The sequence below is a fragment of the Bos mutus genome, chromosome 19, assembly GCF_027580195.1.
Source record: "Bos mutus isolate GX-2022 chromosome 19, NWIPB_WYAK_1.1, whole genome shotgun sequence".
Lineage (NCBI taxonomy): Eukaryota > Metazoa > Chordata > Mammalia > Artiodactyla > Bovidae > Bos > Bos mutus.
In genome coordinates this window covers 1,763,112-1,784,752 of record NC_091635.1, presented here as the reverse complement: position 1 = coordinate 1,784,752, position 21,641 = coordinate 1,763,112, and the positions used below count along the sequence as shown (strand labels likewise).

The 21,641-nt window shown below is 46.8% G+C and overlaps 1 long non-coding RNA gene across 1 annotated transcript; it reads left to right on the top strand.

The window, feature by feature from the left end:
• Positions 1-818: 818 nt before the first annotated feature.
• On the top strand, positions 819-21,427 carry LOC138983961 (uncharacterized). The gene is made up of 3 exons (XR_011461319.1): positions 819-1,043; positions 3,202-3,335; positions 21,102-21,427. It is a non-coding gene; the product is annotated as an uncharacterized lncRNA (long non-coding RNA).
• The last annotated feature ends 214 nt before the right edge of the window (positions 21,428-21,641 follow it).

Here is a 21,641-nt window from a genome sequence, read left to right as displayed (position 1 = left end):
TCTCTGCAAAACTGAGCCCCAAGCTCCAGAACACAGATCTAGAAACAAACTGCTATCACAGAGCTCTATTTTTCCTACAAAAATAGCTAATGACAAAGATCTACCCTATAACACAGGGGACTAAACTCAATAAGCTATAGTGGGAAAGAATCTGAAAGAGAATATATATGGATATAATAAGAATATATATATATTATAAGAATATATGTATGTATATACACATATATACGTGTCTGTAACTGAATCGTTTTGCTAACACCTGACACTAACACAACACTGCAGATTACCTACGCTGTGCTGTGCTGCACTCACTCACTCAGTTGTGTCTAACTTTTTGGGACCCCATGGACCGTAGCCCACCAAGCTCCTCTGTCCATGGGGATTCTCCAGGCCAGAATACTGGAGTGGGTAGCCTTTCCCTCCTCCAGAGGATCTTCCCAACCCAGGAATCGAACCCACGTCTCCCGCATTGCAGGTGGATTCTTTACCACCTGAGTCACCAGGGAAGCCCAAATTAACTATACTTCAATTTAAAAAGTGAACCGAAGAACAAAAACAACAAATAGCCTATCCCATTTCTTTATGATTTTGTTATATCAAGAATTTTCAAACAAGTCTTGCTCCTCATAAGCAGGCCTGGGTCTCACATTATCCACATCCTTGTGAAGCCAAACAAAGCAGGAAAAAAAAAAAAAAAACCAAGACTTGCTCACAGTTTTGTTTTGTTCCTATTTTTTGCTGACTTGGACTAAATGCTGCCATATGCTGAGAAAACATCCAGCGCTTGCATGTTGGGTTTTTTCTCTTGTTTAGTTTTATCTGGTCGAGTCACGGAGCCGTTGGCTAAGGAAGCCTATAATCTGTACTTCGTGAATAACCATGTAATTGAGCGATTGCAGTCACGGCTGCGGGCTGCTGTGTGGACAGTAGTCTTTGGGGGTTTTTTCTAATTTTTTTTCTGGAATGCCCAGAAAGGGAGCACACGAGTTGGTTCTCAGGGCTCCAATCCTGGAATCTGCAGCCTTCTTCCAGGAGTGATGAAGGTGAGGAAACAGGGCCTCAGGAGCCCAGGGAATCCAGCTTGGGAGAGTTTCCCAGGGTGATTTTCTGGGTTGGTTGGTTTGTTTTGGTTGGAAACGGGAAAAGCTAGATCTGTGCAGAACCCACTTCAGTGTTTGGAATGGTCTTTTCAGAGCTCCGTGTCATGGGAGTAACTGTCTGCAGACAGGCTTCTCTCCTCAGTGCACCAACACAAGCCCACTGCTTGATATCTCAACACATAGAGGGGTGGGTGGAGGGGTGGAAGGGTGGGTGGATGGGTGGATGAATGGATGGATGGATGGATGGGTGGGTGGATGGGTGGGTGGGTGGGTGGGTAGATGAATGGATGGGTGGGTGGATGGGTGGGTGGATGGGTGGGTAGATGAATGGATGGGTGGGTGGATGGGTGGATGGATGGGTGGATGGATGGATGGGTGGGTGGATGGATGGGTGGATGAATGGATGGATGAATGGATGGGTGGGTGGATGGGTGGGTGGGTGGGTGGGTAGATGAATGGATGGGTGGGTGGATGGGTGGGTGGGTGGGTGGGTAGATGAATGGATGGATGAATGGATGGGTGGGTGGATGGGTGGATGGATGGATGGATGGGTGAATGGATGGATGGGTGGATGGATGGATGGATAAATGGATGGATGGATGGATGGGTGGGTGGGTGAATGGATGGGTGGGTGGACAGATGGATGGATGGATGGGTGGATGGATATATGGATGGGTATGGATGGATGGGTAGATGGATGGACCACTGAATATTCTCAGGACCCAGAATTGCTTTAAGTTAATCAGATACATGAGAAAATTATAATGCTTCAAGGTGCCAATATTTCAACACTCCAAGTAACACAATGATTCAGCCCAAATCCTCAATATTACTTTAAGGAATGACACTCATGAGTGAGATGTGAGAGTTTTCAGAAGGTTGCAGGCATTGACATTTTTTGGTCCCGAATGACACCGACTCTGCCTGCATAAAATACTAGTCCTGGCAGGAAGTACCAGTGGCTCCTCACCACTTAGGAATGAAAATAAGTGGCAAACAGGAAACCACGTTTATTTTTTACTACAAGTCAGCCAAACTCCCACACCTGTGCTGTGCATTTCCTCTGTTGGGCGTCATAAAGGGCAGCAAGAAAGTGACACTTGCCTCCTCCCTCTCTCCCAAGAGGCCGTCTCTCTGCTGGGTAGCGTCTGTGAGGGGAAGCAGGGGAGCGCAGCTGAGACAGCGCAGAGAAAGTCTCCATCCCCCAGCCCTGATCCCTCAAGAGAGTCACTGAGCAGCTGGCCCTCCCAGGGATGCTGGGGCTCCTGGCCGTGGCTCTGGGGACAAGGTAGCATTTGATGAAACACCCCATCCAGGACTCAACTGAGTCCCAAGGCAGAACAAGTTGCTGCTGGAAATTATCCTGTGATGAGATGATTTGGAAGGAAGCGATCGGCCCTGAGAGCCACTGGCCGCGTTCCCTGCTTCTTGCTCACTGGGCTGGATAAGGTTTGCCTTCAAAAGATGACTTTGCCCACAATTCCTTCAGGAAGGTTCTTTATCCCGGGGAGCCTCTTCTTGAGAACGGCTGAACTGTGAATACCTGTTCTAAGTTAGACCGCTCTTTCAGCTCCATTTAAATTACTATCATCATGCTGGCTTCCTTAATGACGCACCTTGGGAGGCCAGAACGTCTCTGAGGTGCAGGTCCTTAATGAGGAGCTTCGTCCGAGAGGTATAATTTGAGCCGTCTGCCGTGAAGCGGTCCCGACTGAGCCGGGCCCGGTCCCCGCTGGCGCTGAACTCCCCCTGCCCCTGAGGAGCACTCAGCTTGGCTCTCTCCCTTTTCCTCACGGCCCGGGCACTGACGTGTCTTTCTGCTTGGAGCTGCCCGTCTGGTCCTCTCGTAAGAACAGCATCATAGTTGAACACGAATAGACAAATCGGAGACACGTCCTTCTTCATATTCACAGGAGTCAAAATATGACCATCAGTTTGTCTAGTTGAGGACCAAGTTGCTTCGTTTTTTTACTCTTTTTATTGTATTGGAGTAGAGTGGAGTCACTGTGCTGTGTTAGTACCTGATGCACAGCAAAGTGACTCACTATATACACTCACACATGCATATGCATGCAGTCTTTTTCACTATGGTTTATTACAGGACCCTGAGCAGAGTTCCCTGTGCTGTGCAGTGGGTCCTCGGTGTTCATCTATGTTATATACAGCAGTGTGCACCAGCTAATCCCAGATTCCAGTTTTATCCTGGCCCTCCCTGCGCTTTCCCTGTTGGTAACCGTAAGTTTGTTCTCTATGCTTGTGAGTCTTTTTCTGTTTCATCGATGAGTTCGTTTGCAGCCTTTTTGTAGATCCCACACACAAGTGGTACCGTATGATGTTTGTCTTTATCGCACTGACTTCACTTACGTGACCACTTCTAGGTCCATCTATGTTCCTGCAAGGGGCATTATTTCATGCTTCTTACGGCTGAGGAATATATACGGACCACATCTTCTTTATCCAGTCCTCTGCTGATGGACATTTAGGTTGTTGCCATGTCTTGGCTATTGTAAATAGTGTTGCAATGAACACTGGGGTGCGTGTATCTTTTCAAATTATAGTTTTCTCCAGATACCTGCTGAGGAATGAGATTGCTGGGTCATATGGTAGCTCTCTCTTTAGCTTCATGCTGTTCTCCATAGTGACCGCACCAATTTACATTCCCACCAGCAGTGTAGAAGGGTTCCCTTTTCTTGACACCCTGCCCAGCAATTGTTATTTCTGGACTTTTTAATGATGGCCATTCTGACCAGTGTCAGGTGGTAGCTCATTGGACTCGCAGCTGCATCAAAGCTCAGCCCTCTCATTCCCGCCCCACGTCCCCGCCTCCTCCACAAGTGAGCCCCTAACAGCACACACCAAGGGACCTGGTCACACGCATCTCCAACTCAGAGCCAACCCTGCCCTCATGGCAATCCACCGGCCTTCTAATCCATCCCCCTCCAACCTGGATCCACTCTCAGGTCTGACTTCTCTGAGCGTCTGCTTAAAACGGAGAATTTAGCATCTGGAGAGTGAACAGCCAGGGCCTTCAGGAAAGTCTGCCAGCCGTTGTTTGCAGCTTGTCAAAATCACATCACCTCCACCCTTCCCTCTGGCCAGTCTCTCTTTACGTCTCCCTGTCTCCACTGAAGCTCAAACGCCACGTCTTCACAGTTAAAGGTTTGTTTAGTCAGGACGGCGTTCACCCAAAACAAAATCTCTCGTGAGTGGTTTTCTGCTCGCCCGTCACTCCCCTGCCTGCTGACCTCGACTCTCAGACCAAAGGAAATGAGGGCCAACAGGTCACGGGCAAAGCCGAGCTCGGACCTCAGCGGCGGTCCCCGGGCTGGATGGGCCTGTCCTCACTCCCGCCGTCCTACTGATTGCTAGGTCTCTGCTCCTGTGGACTCACTGGCATGTGGGCCTGGTCTGGTCTTGATTTAAGAGGAGGAAATAAGTCACAAATCTTTATGGGCAAAGATAATTGCCATGGGCCATGTTTTTCCTACTCCGAGTCTGCTCCTCATCGGCACTGGAAGTCACCCCCCAGAGCGGGCGTCCGGGCCCTGGGCCTCGTGGCTTTCAATGCGGCCATCGGCTAGACTTTGATTTCCTGCTCCTCCACCTCCTGCTACAGAGTTCCCGGGCTTAAAGAAGTTTCCCTTAACTCTGCTCAGGGTTATGTGGCAGCCTGGGTGGGAGGGGAGTTTGGCGGAGAAAGGACCCGTGTACGGCAGGGCTGAGTAGCTCTGCCTTGCACCTGAGACCATCCATGCGGTGTCAATCGGCTACGTGAAAGCCAAAGTGTTAGTCGGGCTCAGTCCTGCCTGACTCTTTGCAACTGCACGGACTGCAGCCTCTGTCCATGGGATTCTTCAGCCAAGAACACTGGACTGGGTTGTCATTTCCTTCTCCAGGGGATCTTCCCAACCCAGGGGTTGAACCTAGGTCTCCCACATTGCAGGTGGATTCTTTACCTTCTGAGCCACCAGGGAAGCCCAGTTGGCTAGAATTCAATATAAAATAAAAAGTTTAAACAATAAATAAAAAACAAGAGAAGTTTCCCTTTAGAGAAACAACTCCCAATTGTCAGAGAAAGGATTGCATACTTGTCCATTGTCCATAGACAGAGGAGCCTGGCAGGCTGCAGCCCATAGGGTCCCAAAGAGTCAGACACAACCGAGCAACTTAGCCCACATGCACTGTCTAATTTTTCAATTCATAAATTGATGCATGAATTGGCCTCTTATTTCTAAATCTACTTATGTTGTGAACTGGTCTGGGGCTCAGGCACAACTTGGAAGTTGTTTAGGGAGACCATGACAGCTGCTGAAGAAGCTGAGGGTGGGGAAGTCTAGTTACTCTCTCATAAGCTCCCTGTCAGGGTGTAAGGAAAAAGAGCCTCAGACCGAATTCTTCCCATCACATGCACATTTACTCGACAAATGTTTCTTGGCAAGCAGACACAAAATAGTTCATGCAATCAGTTCTGTAGACACAAATAAAGTCCCAGCCCTGTGTCTCTTGGACGTGATGAACAGTTCATTTATTAGAAAGGTTTGGTTAAGACAGACACAACTCTAGAAGCAGGATTCAGCTCTCTCCGCTGGACTCAGGCCACTGGAAATGTTCCAGTGTCAGAGGCTGAACACGAAATTGCTCACTCTGAGCGGATGGGCAACAGCCTTGCAAGACTTTCCTAGCCTGGTCTTGGAAGATAAGGGCGTCTTCAAAGCACTTTGTTGTTGTTATTATTTAGCTATTCAGCTGTGTCCAATTCTTTGCTACCCCACAGCCTGTAGCCCACCAGGCTCCTCTGTCCATGGGATATTTCCAGGCAAGAATACTGGAGTGGGTTGCCATTTCCTCCTCCTCGGGATCTTCCTGACCCCAGGGGTCAAACCCTCATCTCCTGTATCTCCTGCATTGCAGGCAGATTCTTTAAGCTGAGCCATCAAGACATGGGTGCTTATATGCATATACACTGGCATTAAGAAATGGATTCCTTTATAAAGGAACTAGTTGGTTGAGTCTGGATTTGAGTTGTCTGAAGTAAAAATTCTAAGAAGTCTCTTCTCTTCTCTTGACAAACATGAGCACTTATTTGTCTTTTTTTAGCAAGACTCAAGTAGGCCCCAATGCAGGGCTGGCAGGTTGAAACATTACGATTCCATCCATCATGTTCATAATTCATGCATTTGCATCTCTAAGGAACCAGATCAGAATAAACAAACCCCTGGCACTTTCTCAAATTTTGGTCTCTGTCGTCTATCTCTTAATGATTTCCAGAAGAGGCGGTGGAAACAAGAAGCAGCGGTTCACCCGGGGTCAGCTTCCAAGCGACTGACTGATGCTAGCGTCAGAATCGTTCTTCAAAGACATCTTCAGAAGGGAAAGGCGTGTGGGCGTGTAACGAGTAATCCCCTTATCCCGAAAGGATGCGACACTCCTCAGAGACACTTACAATCCAGCGCTTTGGATTTTCCTTTCTTTCTTCTGTGGCTTTGCTGTTTAATCTTGTTAGGAAGGTACCCCAGCTTGTTCCACTGAAGTGAATGTCAGCATGGCCTTTGGAATAACAAGACTCAGAAGTATATCTGTACCATCTCTTGTTGGGAAACCAGGAAAAGCGGTCCTGGAGGATCATTCACTGCCCCAGATGTTTTCTTCTCACAGGTCTGGTTGCCCAATTGTTTTATTTACAAATGAGAGATTAGCCATTAGGAAGAGCAAAGTGAAGTGACAGTGAAAGTCACCCAGTCGTGTCCGACTCCTTGAAACCCCATGGACTAAACAGTCCATGGAATTCTCTAGGCCAGAATACTGGAGTGGGTAGCCTATCCCTTCTCCAGCGGATCTTCCAGACCCAGGAATTGAACCGGGGTCTCCTGCATTGCCGGCAGATTCTTTACCAGCTGAGCTACCAGGGAAGCCCAGGAAGAGCAAAGCCCTAGCTTTTCAAAGGTGCAGATTCTAGGGCAAAGCCGCGAACCAGTCAAGTGTGGGGGTAGACCTAGGAACCTGAATGCAGTTCTGATCATCTATGACTCCTCCTCACTCCTCAGAGTCCAGGGTATTGTGGTTTCTCCTGGAAGCAAGTAAGACAAGGTCAAAAGAATAATCCAGAAGCAAAGTCTGCTGAAAGTGGCTAAAAGCAGAGCTCCATAGAGAACCACACACTATTGGGGAATATGCAAGATAAAAAGCCACCAGGACTTCCCAAGTGGTCCCGTGGTTAAGGCTTTGAGCTACCAGTGCAGGGGACTCAGGTTCCATCCCTGGTGGGGAACTAAGATCCCACGTGCTGTGGAGTGAGGCCAAAAAACAAAAAAAGCTACCAGACTTGCTGCCATTTATTGGGGAAATCAAGTCTTTTCACATGGTGAAATGTTACAGAAAGAACACCGAGTAACATGCAGATGGGAGAAAGGAGACCAGCCATAAACGCCAAAGGTACACGTGGTGAAAGAATAATCAGAATTGGAAGGGGACTGTTTCTTGCAAAAAAAAAGTGTTTTTATATCAGGGAACCCCACATCTTCATTAGCAATATTGACTTGGTGACAGTTATATATTAAAAAAATTAGGGTTTCACCAACAGCTCAGTGGTAAAGAACCCACCTGCCAATGCAAGAGATGCATGCAGGAGATGTGGGTTCGATCCCTGGGTTGGGAAGATCCCCTGGAGAAGGAAATGGCAACCCACTCCAGTATTCTTGCCTGCCCAGTCCCATGGGCTGAGGAGTCTGGTGGGCTACAGTCCATGGGTTCGAAGAGTCGGACATGACTGAACACACACATACATATATTAAAATTAATTAGTTTCAGCCCAGAAACAAAAGCATGAATGTGTGGGCATATAAAGTAGGATGTAGCATTGTCAAAGTGAAGGGGGAAAGCACGGTATTTAACACTTGTATTGAGATTTTCCATTTTGTGAAATGAGTGAGATCTCTGCCACATATAAAAAATGAATCCCAGCTGGATTAAATAATCAGAGACAAACCACAAGCTACAAAAGAATTAGAAAAATAGACAAAATATTTTTGTAGCTTTAAGGATAAGGAAGACTTCACAATGAAGACATAAAACTGAGAAGGTCAAAATGAGAGACTCTGACTGACCTGACAGCACCGGGATGGGAGACCCGCAGACGGAGGGCGTCAGAGTCAGAGACGCCAGAGAGTCAGTCAGACCCCAGCCAGTCAGACCCCAGCATGGGACACCCGCACACGGAGGGCGTCCAGAGTCAGAGACGCCAGCACAGTCAGAACCCAACAAACCGATAACAGCCTGGAAAGAAATGTCTCTAGCAAAGAGAAAGAAGCGATATCCAGAATGCTGTGTTTATTACAAATTGACAAGAAATGGGTGAACATGGCACAGAAAACTAGCAGACAATGAGACCAGCTGAAGGGAAGACCCGGCAGCAGGAAAGGAACCCAAATCACGAGCACACACGAAAATAGGCTAAACTCTGTCTAAACTCTAGAAGGACAAAAATGGTTACAGCAAGTATTTTCATAATATTGATAATATTCACTGTTAGCAAGAAGGCAAGATCAAAGACCCTGCCACACACTGTTGATACGATTGTAACCCCATAAATATTAACTCATTAACGCCCACATCTCTGGAATCAGAAATTCCATTTCTAAGAGTCTATCCTCCAAAAATATCAGTACTACCAAGAAAAGTCATTTAAAAAAAAATTATGCAGTTGCCCGTTGCCACGATACGGAAAAAACCTAAGTGTCCATCAACAGATGAGCAAATAGAGAAGATACGGTATACACATGGGCTTCCCAGGGGGCGCTAGCGGTCAAGAACCTGTCCGCCAATGCAGGAGAGGTAAGAGATGAGGGTTCGAGCCCTGGGTTGGGAAGATCCCAAGGAGGAGGGCATGGAAACCCACTCTGGTATTCTTGCCTGGAGACTCCCATGGACAGAGGAGCCTGGCGGGCTATATAGTCCACAGGGTCACAAAGAGTCAGACACAACTGAAGTGCCTTAGCATACACACACACACGTACATACACAGGCAACAGAATACTACTCAGCTACAAAAAAGAACAATTTTTTTTTCCATTTGCAGCAACATGGACGGACTTAAAGGGCGTTGTGCTAATTGAAACAAGTCAGGCCGAGAAAGACAAGTACTGCATGGTATCCCTTACGTGGATGGACTTAAAGGGCGTTGTGCTAAGTGAAACAAGTCAGGCCGAGAAAGACAAGTACTGCATGGTATCCCTTATGTGGAGTATAATAAAAACAACAAACCAGCACATATAACAGAAAAGAAGCGGATTCACAGATACAGAAAGCAGACTAGTAATTACCAGTGGATTGGGGGAGGGGCAATGCAGGGATGGGGAGAGGGCACAAACGATCAGTGTAAGACGGGCTCAAGGCTGCACTGTTCAACATGGGGGATACGATCAACACTGTGAAATAACTGAATGAAGTATAGTCTTTAAAAATTGCATAAAAAATTAAAATGAAAAAATAATTTTAAAAAATTAGAAACATCCAAAGGCAGAATTCTTGGTCAAAGGGTAGGAAGATTTTTAAGTCCTCTATTTTAAACTGGCCTATTTCAAAAAATACTCTGTACATGTTCCACACAGGACTCAGGATAAAAATACTTACCCTACCCTATAACTGTTCATTCCGCTATATTAGAGTTCTGCTGTGTTCTGTAAGCCACGCCCAGCCTGGGCCTGATGGTCATTATGGAATAAGCGAAACTTTCCCAGCCTTGATCAAACACCAAATTCTAATGAAAGAAATAACTTCAGCTATTTATGAGAGTATGAGACTTAATCCGAAGGGAAGTCAACTCTGAATATTCACTGGAAGGACTGTTGCTGAAGCTGAAACTCCAAAACTTTGGCCACCTGATACGAAGAGTTGACTCACTGGAAAAGACCCTGATGCTGGGAAAGATTGAGGGCAGGAGGATGAGATGGTTGGATGGCACCACTGACTCAGGGGACATGGGTTTGAGCAGGCTCCAGCAGATAGGGAAGGACAGGGAAGCCTGGCAGTCCACGGGGCCACAAAGAGTCGGACACGACTTAGGGATGGAACCACGACGTGAGCCTCCAAGGACCAGGCTTTGTCTAATGAAGATGAAATTAAACTAGCAACTGGAAGACGAGATGACCTGAGTCAGATCCCCTTGCTGTTTAGCCCCTAAGTTGTACCCGGCTCTTCTGTGACTCCATGGACTGCAGCCCCCAGGCTGCCCCACCCATGGGATTTCTCAGGCAAGAACACTGGGGCGAGTTGCCACCTCCTCCTCCATTTCCAAGTCACCTTAAGCAAGCTATTTCACCTCCCTGACCTCCAACGAACACGTTTGCAGAATGACGATAATAACACCCGTCCTTCTAAAGGATTCTTGTGAGGATTCACGACACGAACTAGGAGATCGAGCTCTATGGAGACCTGGAGGATTATCAGGGCTGAGTCTCTTGGGCAATAAAGTGAAAACTGAAACACATGCCTGACAGCTAACTGCCTCTCTCAGGAAATGGTTTCTCCTAATTCTTAGAAACACCAGCGACGGTTTACCCCGTCCCTGGCACCTGTGTGTCAGCAGCGCCAAGAGTGAGCAGAAAGGACACCCCCCCTGAGCTCTCAGGAACCAGGACTAAGCTTCAGGAAATGAGCCCTTGTCACTTTGTTTCCGTGTCAAGCTGGGGTTCTGACATACATCTAATCTTCGCATCACCTCCTGACTTCGTGTGGTGGGTACTTGAACAGGGTGGGTCCGGAAACCCAGGACATGTCCTTGGGTCCCTCTGCAAAGCCATGAATGCCTGGGACTCATTCTGGGCGTGGTCAGTCCCTGGCCACAGGGTGAGAAAGGGGTGGATGCCCAGGCTGGTCCAATCAGAGCATCTCTTCTAGACTCTTGCAAAAGGTCAGCCTCTCTGTTGACAGAGGCTGTTAACTTTAACCCTGAAACGGTACAGCAACCTGGCCCTGCCTCACCGTAGAGGATTTACAGCAGAGGTGAAGCCGAACTCACAACCCCTTCCGTGGCTCTGGCCCTGGCTTTCCTCTCTGTCTTCCCCTCTCCCTCCATCTCTTCCTCTCTGTCTCTCTGATCAATCTCTTGATAAACACGCACATAAATGGGGGCAGAGAAAGTCACAGAACGTTCGTACTTGTTAGGAACAACTTCCCCCACCACTGTGCATGTTGAAAAAGCAATAACAATAGTAAGCTTTCTCATGCACACCTCCCGCTCTCCACCAGCGGTTGATATTTTATGCACCAACAAAACAAGCTTGTGGCTGGACAAAAACAGCACACCATAAACAGACAGACTGCTTCCCAGGTCAGAGTTCACCTGGAAGCAATAGAGAACTCTGTGTGGCTTCTCCCAGGCATCAGTGCAAATTTTTGCGGCAGCGAACACATGAGCAGAAGCACGTGACCTTGGGCTCATCAGTCAATATGACAAACGACTTTGAAGAAGACCTGTGTCACCAGTATGGAAAGTCCCCAAAAAAGTGTTGTAAAATAATGTCTTGCAAAGCCAAGTTCATACAGATATCCTCCCAAAATCCCCTTCCCCACAAAAAGTAGCTGAGAAGTGAGTCTGATGGGTGGGGTGAGAGAATGAAACTTTCAGCAAGGGAAAAGTAGAAAAGAAAGAAGTTTTTATTCCTGGATTGCCACTGGCTTTCCTGCTCCTGGTTTTTTTTTCCTCTTAAGTTACATGAGGTAAACCTGGGGTAGGGAAAGAACCATGAAATTAAAAGACACTTGCTCCTTGGAAGGAAAGGTATGATGAACCTAGACAGCTTATTTAAAAAGTAGAGACATCACTTTGCTGACAAAGATCCGTCTAGTCAAAGCTATGGTTTTTCCAGTAGTCGTGTACGGATATGAGAGTTGGACCATAAAGAAGGCTGAGTGCCAAAGAATTGATGCTTTCAAACTGTGGTGCTGGAGAAGACTCTTGAGAGTCCCTTGGACTGCAAGGAGATCAAACCAGTCAATCTTAAAGGAAATCAGTCCTGAATGTTCATTGGAAGGACTGATACTGAAGCTGAAACTCCAATACTTTGGCCACCTGATGCGAAGAACTGACTCATTGGAAAAGACCCTGCTGCTGGGAGAGATTGAAGGCGGGAGGAGAAGGGGACGACAGAGGATTAGATGGTTGGATGGCATCACCAACTCAATGGACATGAGTTTGAGCAGACTCCAGGAGATAGTGAAGGACAGGGAAGCGTGGCGTGCTGCAGTCCCTGGGGCCACAAAGGGTCAGACGTGACTTACGGGCTGCACAACAGCATGAGACACAGATGCAGACTTAAGATAGACTGCTGAGGTTGTCTTGAGTGAGGTTCCAACGTTTATAACAGAGGAAGTCTGAATATTTCTGATAGATGTTACGGGTCCCCTTTCTTAATGAGAAAACAGAGGGTTAATGAAGAGAAGGGACTTGGTCAAGGGCAAATGGTTCTCCACCTCTCTCCCCACCACCAGGCTCATCTAACCCAAAGCCTGTGGTCTTTCCCCTGAGCTGATGAGCACAGGATGCGTCCAAGCCCCCAGCGGTCTGAATTATCTGGGTACACTGTCTCATTGATTTCCTTCTTGGCTCCAGGCAGTAAGTTATCCAATGAGAGAATCTCGTTCCTTCCTTCCTCCGCTGCTTCCCATTCTCCTGGTCAGGACTGGGATTCCATGCCCGGCCACAGCCCTTGAAATCTCTTGGTCATAGCAGCTCAGGGAGAGAGGAACCTGGGGAAGAAAGCTTTGCGTACCTCTCCTCTCAGACTCAAGACTGGAAACTGTTGACCCCTGTATTATCTGACTGTGCTCTTAAAGATTAAATGGCAAGAGATAAACTCAAGTCCTTCCAAAGGTCAACTCACTCCATCTTACCTCCCACCTTGCCTCACAGAGAGGCATTTCTGAAATCAAGGATGTGGGCCCTGCTGTTGAACAGAATTAATGAGTTATCCTTATTTGAATTATCCTTATTTCAGTAAAAATTAGAGGAGGGCTTCCCTGGGGGCTCAGTAGTAAAGAACCCGCCTGCCAATGCAGCAGACGCGGGTTCGATTCCTCGTCCAAGAGGATCCCACACGCTTTGGAGCAGCTAAACCTGTGCACCCCAACTACCGAGCCTGTGCTTTAGAGCCCGGGGGACACAGCTACTGAGCTGACGTGCGGCAACCACTGAAGTCTGCGTGCCCGAGGCTGCGCTCCTCCGCACAGGAAGCCACTGCCGGGAGAGGCCCACGCGCCACAACTAGAGGAAAGCCCGCACGGACTGAAGACCCAGTGCAGCCAAAAATAAGTAAATAACACATGTTTAAAAAATAGAGGACCAGAAAGATGTGTCACACAGAATCCTCCCATTCTAGCACTACCAGTGTTAGGAGTTTGGTACATTTTTTCCCATCCTTTTTCTTAAGCATCTGTTTCAAATACAGTTGTTATGAAGAGGTCTAATTTTGTAGCATATTTTCTTTAATCAGCATTTTCCATGTTGCTGTATGTTCTTTACAACCATAAATGTAAGGATAGAGCAGTCCTAAGGATATCGTATCATTGCGATGGACATTTACAGGGGTTCTTCGCAGGGAACTGAGTCCCTTTGCTGTCCACCTAAATCACCGTAAATCAACTTTAATTTTTAAAAAAAGGTTAAATAAGCCCTAGGGATGTGCACAGCAGGATGACTATAGTCTCTATTGCTGTGTGATATGTAGGAAAGTTAAGAGAGTAGAGTCTAAAATTTTTCATCACAAGAAGAACATTTGCTGCCTTTTATTTCTATTGTTTCTACAAGTGGAAAAAGTGAAACTTGCTCAGTCATGTCCAACTCCTTGTGTGACCCCATGGAGTGCAGCCCACCAGGCTCCTCTCTCCGTGGGATTCTCCAGGCAAGAATACTGGAGTGGGTTGCCATTTCCTCCTCAGAGGATCTTCCCAACTCAGGGATCGAACCCGTGTCTCATATCTCCTGCATTGGCAGGTGGATTCTTTTACCACTAGGGCCACCTTGGAAGCCCCTTATTTCTCAGTAATACTGGGAAAATACATATACAGTTAGTGGGTTTTGAAAAACACACACATCTGAGTAACTACCAGCATAATTAAGATGTGGAGCTTTGTCTTCACTCCAAAAAGTCCCCCATCTCCACCCTCAGCCCCAGACAAGCACTAAACCGCCACTGTGGATGAGCTTTCTCTGCTACAGAATTTCATATAAATAGAAACATACATTTATTCTACTTTCATGCATCATAATATTTTTGAAGTGCAGCCATGTTGTTGCATATGTAAGTCATTTTTGTTTCTTTTTATTGCTGAAGTATTCTACTGAATGGACGCGTTACAGTTTCTTTACTCATTCACTATCTGATGAACATCTGGGTTGTCTCCAGTTTTTTTTTTGTTTTTTGTTTTGGTTATTATAAATAAAACTGCACTAAGCATTTCTGCATAATTCTTCTTATGGATGTATGTTTTCATTTCTTTTATGTACATACCTAACAATGAAATCTCTGGATTGTATGGTAAACGTATAAACATCATAAGAAGCTGTTTGTAAAGTGCTTCTACAATTTTACATTCCCCCCAGTAATAAGTTAGGTTCTCATTTCTCCACATCCCCACCAACACTTTTTATTGTTAGCCATTTCAATGTGAGGTGGATGGAGGCAGGATCAAAATTTCAAACTTTTTTTATTTTTGGAAAGAGGTAAAGTATTATTCTACTATATAAAGATATAACTTGTGCCATGCCAAATGATACTGGTTAATTTCTGTGATGTTCGTTTCGTTAGAAAGCAGACTAGAAAGACTCTAGAAAGACTCTACTACGGTGGAGGTAGAGATGTGGGAATATTAAAGAAGTGGAGGAGAGTCTATCGGTGGGAAGAGGGGCCCTATGGAGACACTCCAGGAGGATTAGCTGGGTGACATAGGAGCCACCCACATGAGCCGGAATTCAGAGGTGGGCAGATGTTTATCACTCCCAAGCTTAGGGTCCTGGATTTAAACTCTATAAAAGGAGTTCCTTATATGTGGAATCTAGGAAAATGGTACAGATCAACCTATTTGTGAAGCAAATAGAGTCACAGACGTAGAGAACGGACGTGTGGTCACAGGGGCGAGCAGAGGCAGGGGTGAATCGGGAGGTCGGGCCAGACGTGTACACCCTGTTGATGCTGTGTGAAAAGCAGACAACGGCCGGGCACAGCTGCTCAGCACAGGGACCTCCACTCGCTGCTCTGTGACGGCCTGAGGGGAAAGGAAGCCTGAAACAGAGGACCAGATGCATCTGGTGCCTGATTCACCGTGCTGCACAGCGGAAACTAGCACATTATAAAGCAGCTGTACTCCAAATGAAAAGTTAAAAATAAATAAATTTCACCTTTATAAGTTAAAAAGCGGGGAGGAGTCCATAAAATTGGAGCAGAAGCCCAGAAATCACACTTATGACAGCAGACAGAGATTCCTCCATATTTATAAACTTCCCAATGGTAAGACGCAGCTTAGAGTTCTGTGAATTTGATCAGTCCTTACTCATGGCCTTGTGAACCCTTGTCTAGAGTTGAGAATATCTAGCCTCAGTTACTGAAATGAGCTGTGTGCTCAGGGTGAAAGTACTCTTTCCCTTGCCAACTCCAAACCACACGTCTCGCTTTTTGGCCGTAACCAATCATGAGGTCAGCAGGTTCAGCCTAACCTAGCCTACCTAACACAAGCATTAGGGAATATTTTGCAAGTGGCCATGCTTCAGATCTTGTATGTTAAACCCAGGGTCTGAGGTTTGTTGAATCAACACACTCACAATAAAATATGCGAGAGCCATAATTCCCATGCAGAAAGACACAATGGTTAGTGTACATCATAGGCTTTGCCCGCTTTCAGAACCTCACACAAGTTAAATGATGTCTTTGTGCCTCTTGGGTTTTTTCCATCTTCATAAACAAGGACCGAACAAAGGACCTCCTTGATGATAACTGAAGGGGGGAAATTTTCAGAAAACCAATGCTATTTGTACAACGATCATCATAAATTAACATTTATTCTGTGCTGGCCAAACTCCAGGCACTTGTTGTCCTGAGCTCTCACCATGCATTAAGCAGCCCATTCTGTCATCAGACAGTCCTGCCCCACACGCCCTTCCCTTGGCACCCATGGGGAATGGGCCCCAGGGGTCCCTGTTGATGCTAAGATCCAACGATGCTGAAGCCTCTCGTGGAAACACCTTCTAAGGGAAGAAGTGCGCTTCCCAGGTGGCTCAGTGGTAAGAAATCTGCCTGCAATACAAGAGACCTGGGCTCAGTCCCTGGGTCAGGAAGATCCCCTGAAGGAGGAAATGGCAACCCACTCCGGTGTTCTTACCTGGGAAATCCCATGCACAGAGGAGCCTGACGGGCTGTAGTCCATGGGGTCACAAAAGAGTCAGACACAGCTGAGCAACTAAACAGCAGCAATGAAGTGAATACGCAGACCGTCCACACCTGCAGATTCAACCACAGTGAAAGTCATGGTCGCTCAGCCGTGTCCGACTCTCTGCGACCCCATGGACTGTAGCCCGCCAGGCTCCTCTGTCCATGGGATTCTCCAGGCCAGAATCCTGGAGTGGGAGCCATGCCCTTCTCCAGGGGATCTTCCAGACCCAGGGATCAAACCATGGTCTCCTGCATTGGAGGCAGATTGCTTACCATCTGAGCCAGCAGGGATTCAACGAAGCACAGATCTAAATTTCACGACTGGAAATCCTCAGTGGGCTGAATTCCCAGAAATAAAACCCCAGGACGCGGAGGGTGGGTACTGCACTTGCCCACAGTCAACCACATGAGGCGTGTGAGACCCAGGAACCGAACACAGGCTTTCTCACCCCAACGCTAGTGTCCTTAACCACCCCCCAGCCATAGCACACAGTAGAATGAACTTGCCTCCAGCACTGTCTTGATGAATTGAACTGAGTTAGCTTATCTCACATCGCGACAAATGCACAGAGGTTGGGGCCTCGGTGTAAGTCACATTTTTTGAAAGCATAATCCAGCCAAGTTCCTGGGCGAGTTCTTTTATTCTCCTTCCTTTTCCAGCCCTGAATTTCCCACCTCTTGGGATTTGGTACTACTTTAGCAGACATGGGGTGAAACTGAAGGAAAAAAAAACAAATGTGAAGAGCACCTTCTAGGAGAAACATAGCATCATTAAAACGCCTACAAGGTGGAAAAGGAGTCGAAACACACTTATTACACACAGATTACACGGCAATTCATCTGAGGCGTTAGATTTTGCAGCAAGGTTAGCATATTTCAAATACTCTTCACTTTGGCTCTCTCCTTTTTGGCCCTTCGTTTTTAACAGCAAAGGTATTGTATGCTTTTGTTTCAGGGGATGATGTAAAGAAGGAAGTAAAGAGGGGAAAAAAAACAGTATTTTCCTGGCTCTACTGTTTTAAAAGCTTTGGATGGCAGGAGCCTGGAAAGGACTCTCAGTTTTTACAAAATACTTCTTGGAAAACATCTTGAATAAGAGGAAAGCCAGGTAGGAACTGTGCAGACAGGAAAAAGGGAGTTCCTACAGAGACAAGCTTGGGCCAACAAAGGAGGACGGAAGTGGGTGGCAGAGGTCTCATCCAGGAGCCTGACAACCAGATTAAAGAGGAGACGCGCCCACGGGACGTTTATTTTCCCAGATTTAAACACAATCCTGGAGCAGAGAAAGAAAAAAAAAAAATTAACTGAGGTGAAATGCTTTTCCACTCTGCTGAAATGAGGGTTGGAAAGAGAAGTTAGACTGAATCTCAAAAATCCATCGAAAGTTGTTTTTCCTGTATACTCGGGCTTCTGGGCTAAGATTCGATTCACACCTACAGCAGCTCACACAACGGAGTGCAAACCAGGCGCGCACTCCCGGCAGGCTGCTGTCCCCCAGGGTTTCTCAGGGAAGAAGCGAAAGGAAGAGGCTACAGGCCACGAGTCAGGGAAGTTTCTGGACAGCCGAAGGGACGGGCCACACTCTCCTGCCAAGTCAGCCCGGGTGAAAGGACAGCTTGTCTCTTTACAGATGTCCCACAGCAGGGACGGCAGGCGGTTTCGAAACACTTCTTCTCAGGAAAAGGGCCAAAATGTTACATAAAGTTAAAAACCAGTGTGCAGCCTAAACCCCAAGATGAGCGAGCACTGAACCTTCTCTGAAGGCTCTGGGAGCCCTGCTAACCTCCACTTCAGTGCTCCGTGGACGCCAGGCCACAGCTCGCTCTTCTCCTTAAGAGGAGCTAGACAGGCTTCATTTTTAGCCCAAAAAGCGATAGGAGAAATCCATAGAAACACAGGTGCTGAATCTAGCTCCCCTCTGATTGCAAACATCCCAAAGTGCATCCAGTTTCCTACACACTTTTGACTCAGTCGATGGCTTGGGGATGGTGCAAGAACAGAAAGGACAACAGAGGTGCCTCCTGCAGACAGAAGATTCTGGGTCCTTACGTGCAAGGTGTGTGTTCCAAGGATCCACAGGAACCGGGGCGCCCAGGAGCTTGTTAGAAATGGATGGTGGACCACACCCCAGGGCACAACAGAGGATTTCTATAGCAGTGAAAATACGCTGTCTGATATTATAATGACAAGTACGTGTCGTTATATCTGCCTGCAATGTGGGAGACCTGGGTTTGATCCCTGGGTCGGGAAGATCTCCTGAAGGGGGACATGGCAACCACTCCAGGGTTCTTGCCTGGAGAATCCCATGGACAGAGGAGCCTGGCAGCTACAGTCCATTGGGTCACAAAGAGTTGGACACGACTGAGCGCATGCATGCGCACACACTCACAGACACAAACACACACACACACATCATTATAAATTTCTCCAAACCCATAGGATGCTCAACATCAAGAGTGAACCCAGGGACTCCCCAGTGGTTCAGTGGAGAAGACTCCCTGCTTCCACTGCAGGGGCTACAGGTTCAATCTCTGGTCGGGGAACTAAGATCATGCATAGCAAATGGCACGGCCGAAAGATGTTTTTTGAAAAAGAGAGTGAACACAACGGTGAACGAGGGACTTGGAGCGATGGCGATGTGTTAATGTAGGTTCGTCCGTTGTACCAAACGTCCTGCTCTGGTGAGTGATAGGGATCTCGGTGGGCGGGGGTGGGGAGGAGGGGCAGGGCTATGGAGAAAACTCTCTGCCTTCCTCTCAACTTTGTTTTAAACCTAAACTTCTCTAAGAAATATTGTTGCTACTGTTGTTTAGTAGCTAAGTTGTGTCCAATTCTTTGAGACCCTATAGACTGTAGCCTGCCAGGGTCCTCTGTCCATGGGATTCTCCAGGCAAGCACACTGGAGTGAGTTGGCGTTTCCTTCTCCAGGGGATCTTCCCGACCCAGGGATCGAACCCAGGTCTCCTGCATTGCAGGCAGATGCTTTGTCCTCTGAGCCACCAGGGAAGTCCAAAATTCATGGGCAGTTCAGCCAATTCTAGGAAGGAGAGGTTTACATTGCTGTTTCTCAAACTTCATTCATTCTAGAAACATTCACTCTTTTTTTAAAAACCATTTCCATATACAACCCTTATACATTATTTTTACATTAGTCAATTTACAATGAATTTGGTTTCTTTAGAAGCAACCTTCAAGTCAATAAATAAGACCAATGAAATCAGAAATCTGATGGTCTAAGTTGTGTTTTTTTTTTCCCTAATCCACTTTAAAGGGAGACTATTACTTAGGAAATAAAAACAGTCACACCTGCATAAAAATGTGACTTAGAACTCCAGGAAGCCCCTTCGTTCCCACATTCGCTTCTTATTAGCTCTCAGTGGTAGCTCTGTTTTGACATGGAATCTCTTCACCCAAGTGGTGGGAGCAAAACTTCTCGGCTCCCAGCTCGTCCAGGTCAGTCAGGGACCAGAACTGACAATCCATTTGCCCAAAGTGACGCGCGTGCTGCGAGGTGGGAAGACTAGAGCGCGGCTCTGCCCCGCAGGGCTGAGCGTCCACACCCCACCCCAAGCCCCAGCCGCTCCGGGACTTGGGTCTTGCTCCTGCAGGTGTATAGCACCCCTCCCTCATGTCAGGATGACTGGTGGGTCTGTACCGCAGAGTGAGGAGAAACTATTCCTGAGTGTCAAGCCTTTCATTTTGCAGCTTTCTGACATCCAAGGGGCCCGATTTCTTTCAGAGCCGCTCATCAAAGTTTCTCTTCACGGAACCAAAGCCGCGTCTTGCTCTTCCTGCCATGCTGCTTGTCACAGAGCAGATTTCAAAGGCTGAGCTTCCCAGGCCAAATTCTATCCTCCTTAAACATGTTTTTTAAAAACAGCTCCTACAAAAGGAATGTGTGAGCAAGCTCCCGTGACTGACAGCCTCTGGCCCAATGATTTCTTCTCAAAGTTTTTTTTCTCTGTGACTTTCCTGGCGATATTCTAGTGATTCTTGGCAATATTGATTCATGTCTGAGGAACGAGGGTAAATTAGCAGTGTCTTTCTGCTCTGCTCTATGACAAGCATGAGAACATCCTTGCACACTATATTATCAATTCTCAGTTCAACTCTGGAAATACGTTTTGAGGGTCCCAGACAAGCCACAGGTGGTAAATGCTTCCGGGTCACAAGAATTCCATGTGACATATTGCAGTCTTCGCAAAAGAGGGATGTGTCTTTTCCACCCAACAAAAAAGTTGTCAACTTCTATTTTTCTAAATCATGTGTCGTCAGTGGGGGCAAAGTTTGTTCTTGGAGGAGAAAGTATCTTGGCTATGAGAATGGTATGTGGCCCTTCAAAGCTCACCTCAACTCAACAAAATCTTCACCCTAGAATTTAATTTCTCTCATCAGACTGAAATTTAATTTTAATCAATTTAAGTAGTCCATTGAATTTAAAATTCAAGTTTAATTTTTTTTTTCCTTAGGGACAGTGATAATGGCGGCGGGGGGAAAGGTTGAGAAACACTGAAAACGCAATGAAATTGTATTTCAATTGTACTTCTCCTCTGACCTATAAATTCTTCTATTTCCCTCCTAGAGAAAAGATTCCCAAAAGAAGCATTTACACGGAGTTGCTGACAGCACCATCTTTTTTAATGGTGGAAAAACCTGAATGTTCATCAGTTGAAAATGGTTAAAAAAAAGAAGAAGAAGGTCTGTATTACGAGAGGCTGTGTATGAGTGCTCCTTGGAAGGCAAGCTGTGACAGACCTGGACAGAGGATTATAAAGCAGAGACATCGCTTTGCCAACAAAGGTCTGTAGTCGTGGACTGATGTGAGAGTTGGACCATAAAGAAGGCTGAGAGCTGAAGAATTGATGCTTTTGAATTGTGGTGCTGGAGAAGACTCTTGAGTCCTTTGGACTGCAACCAGTCAATCGTAAAGGAGATCAATTCTAAATATTCATTGGAAGGACTGAAGCTGAAGCTCCAGTACTTTGGCCACCTGATGGGAAGAACTGACTCATTGGAAAAGACCCTGATGCTGGGAAAGATTGAGGGCGGGAGGAGAAGGGGACGACAGAGGATGAGATGGTTGGATGGCATCACTGACTCACGGACATGAGTTTTCGCAGAC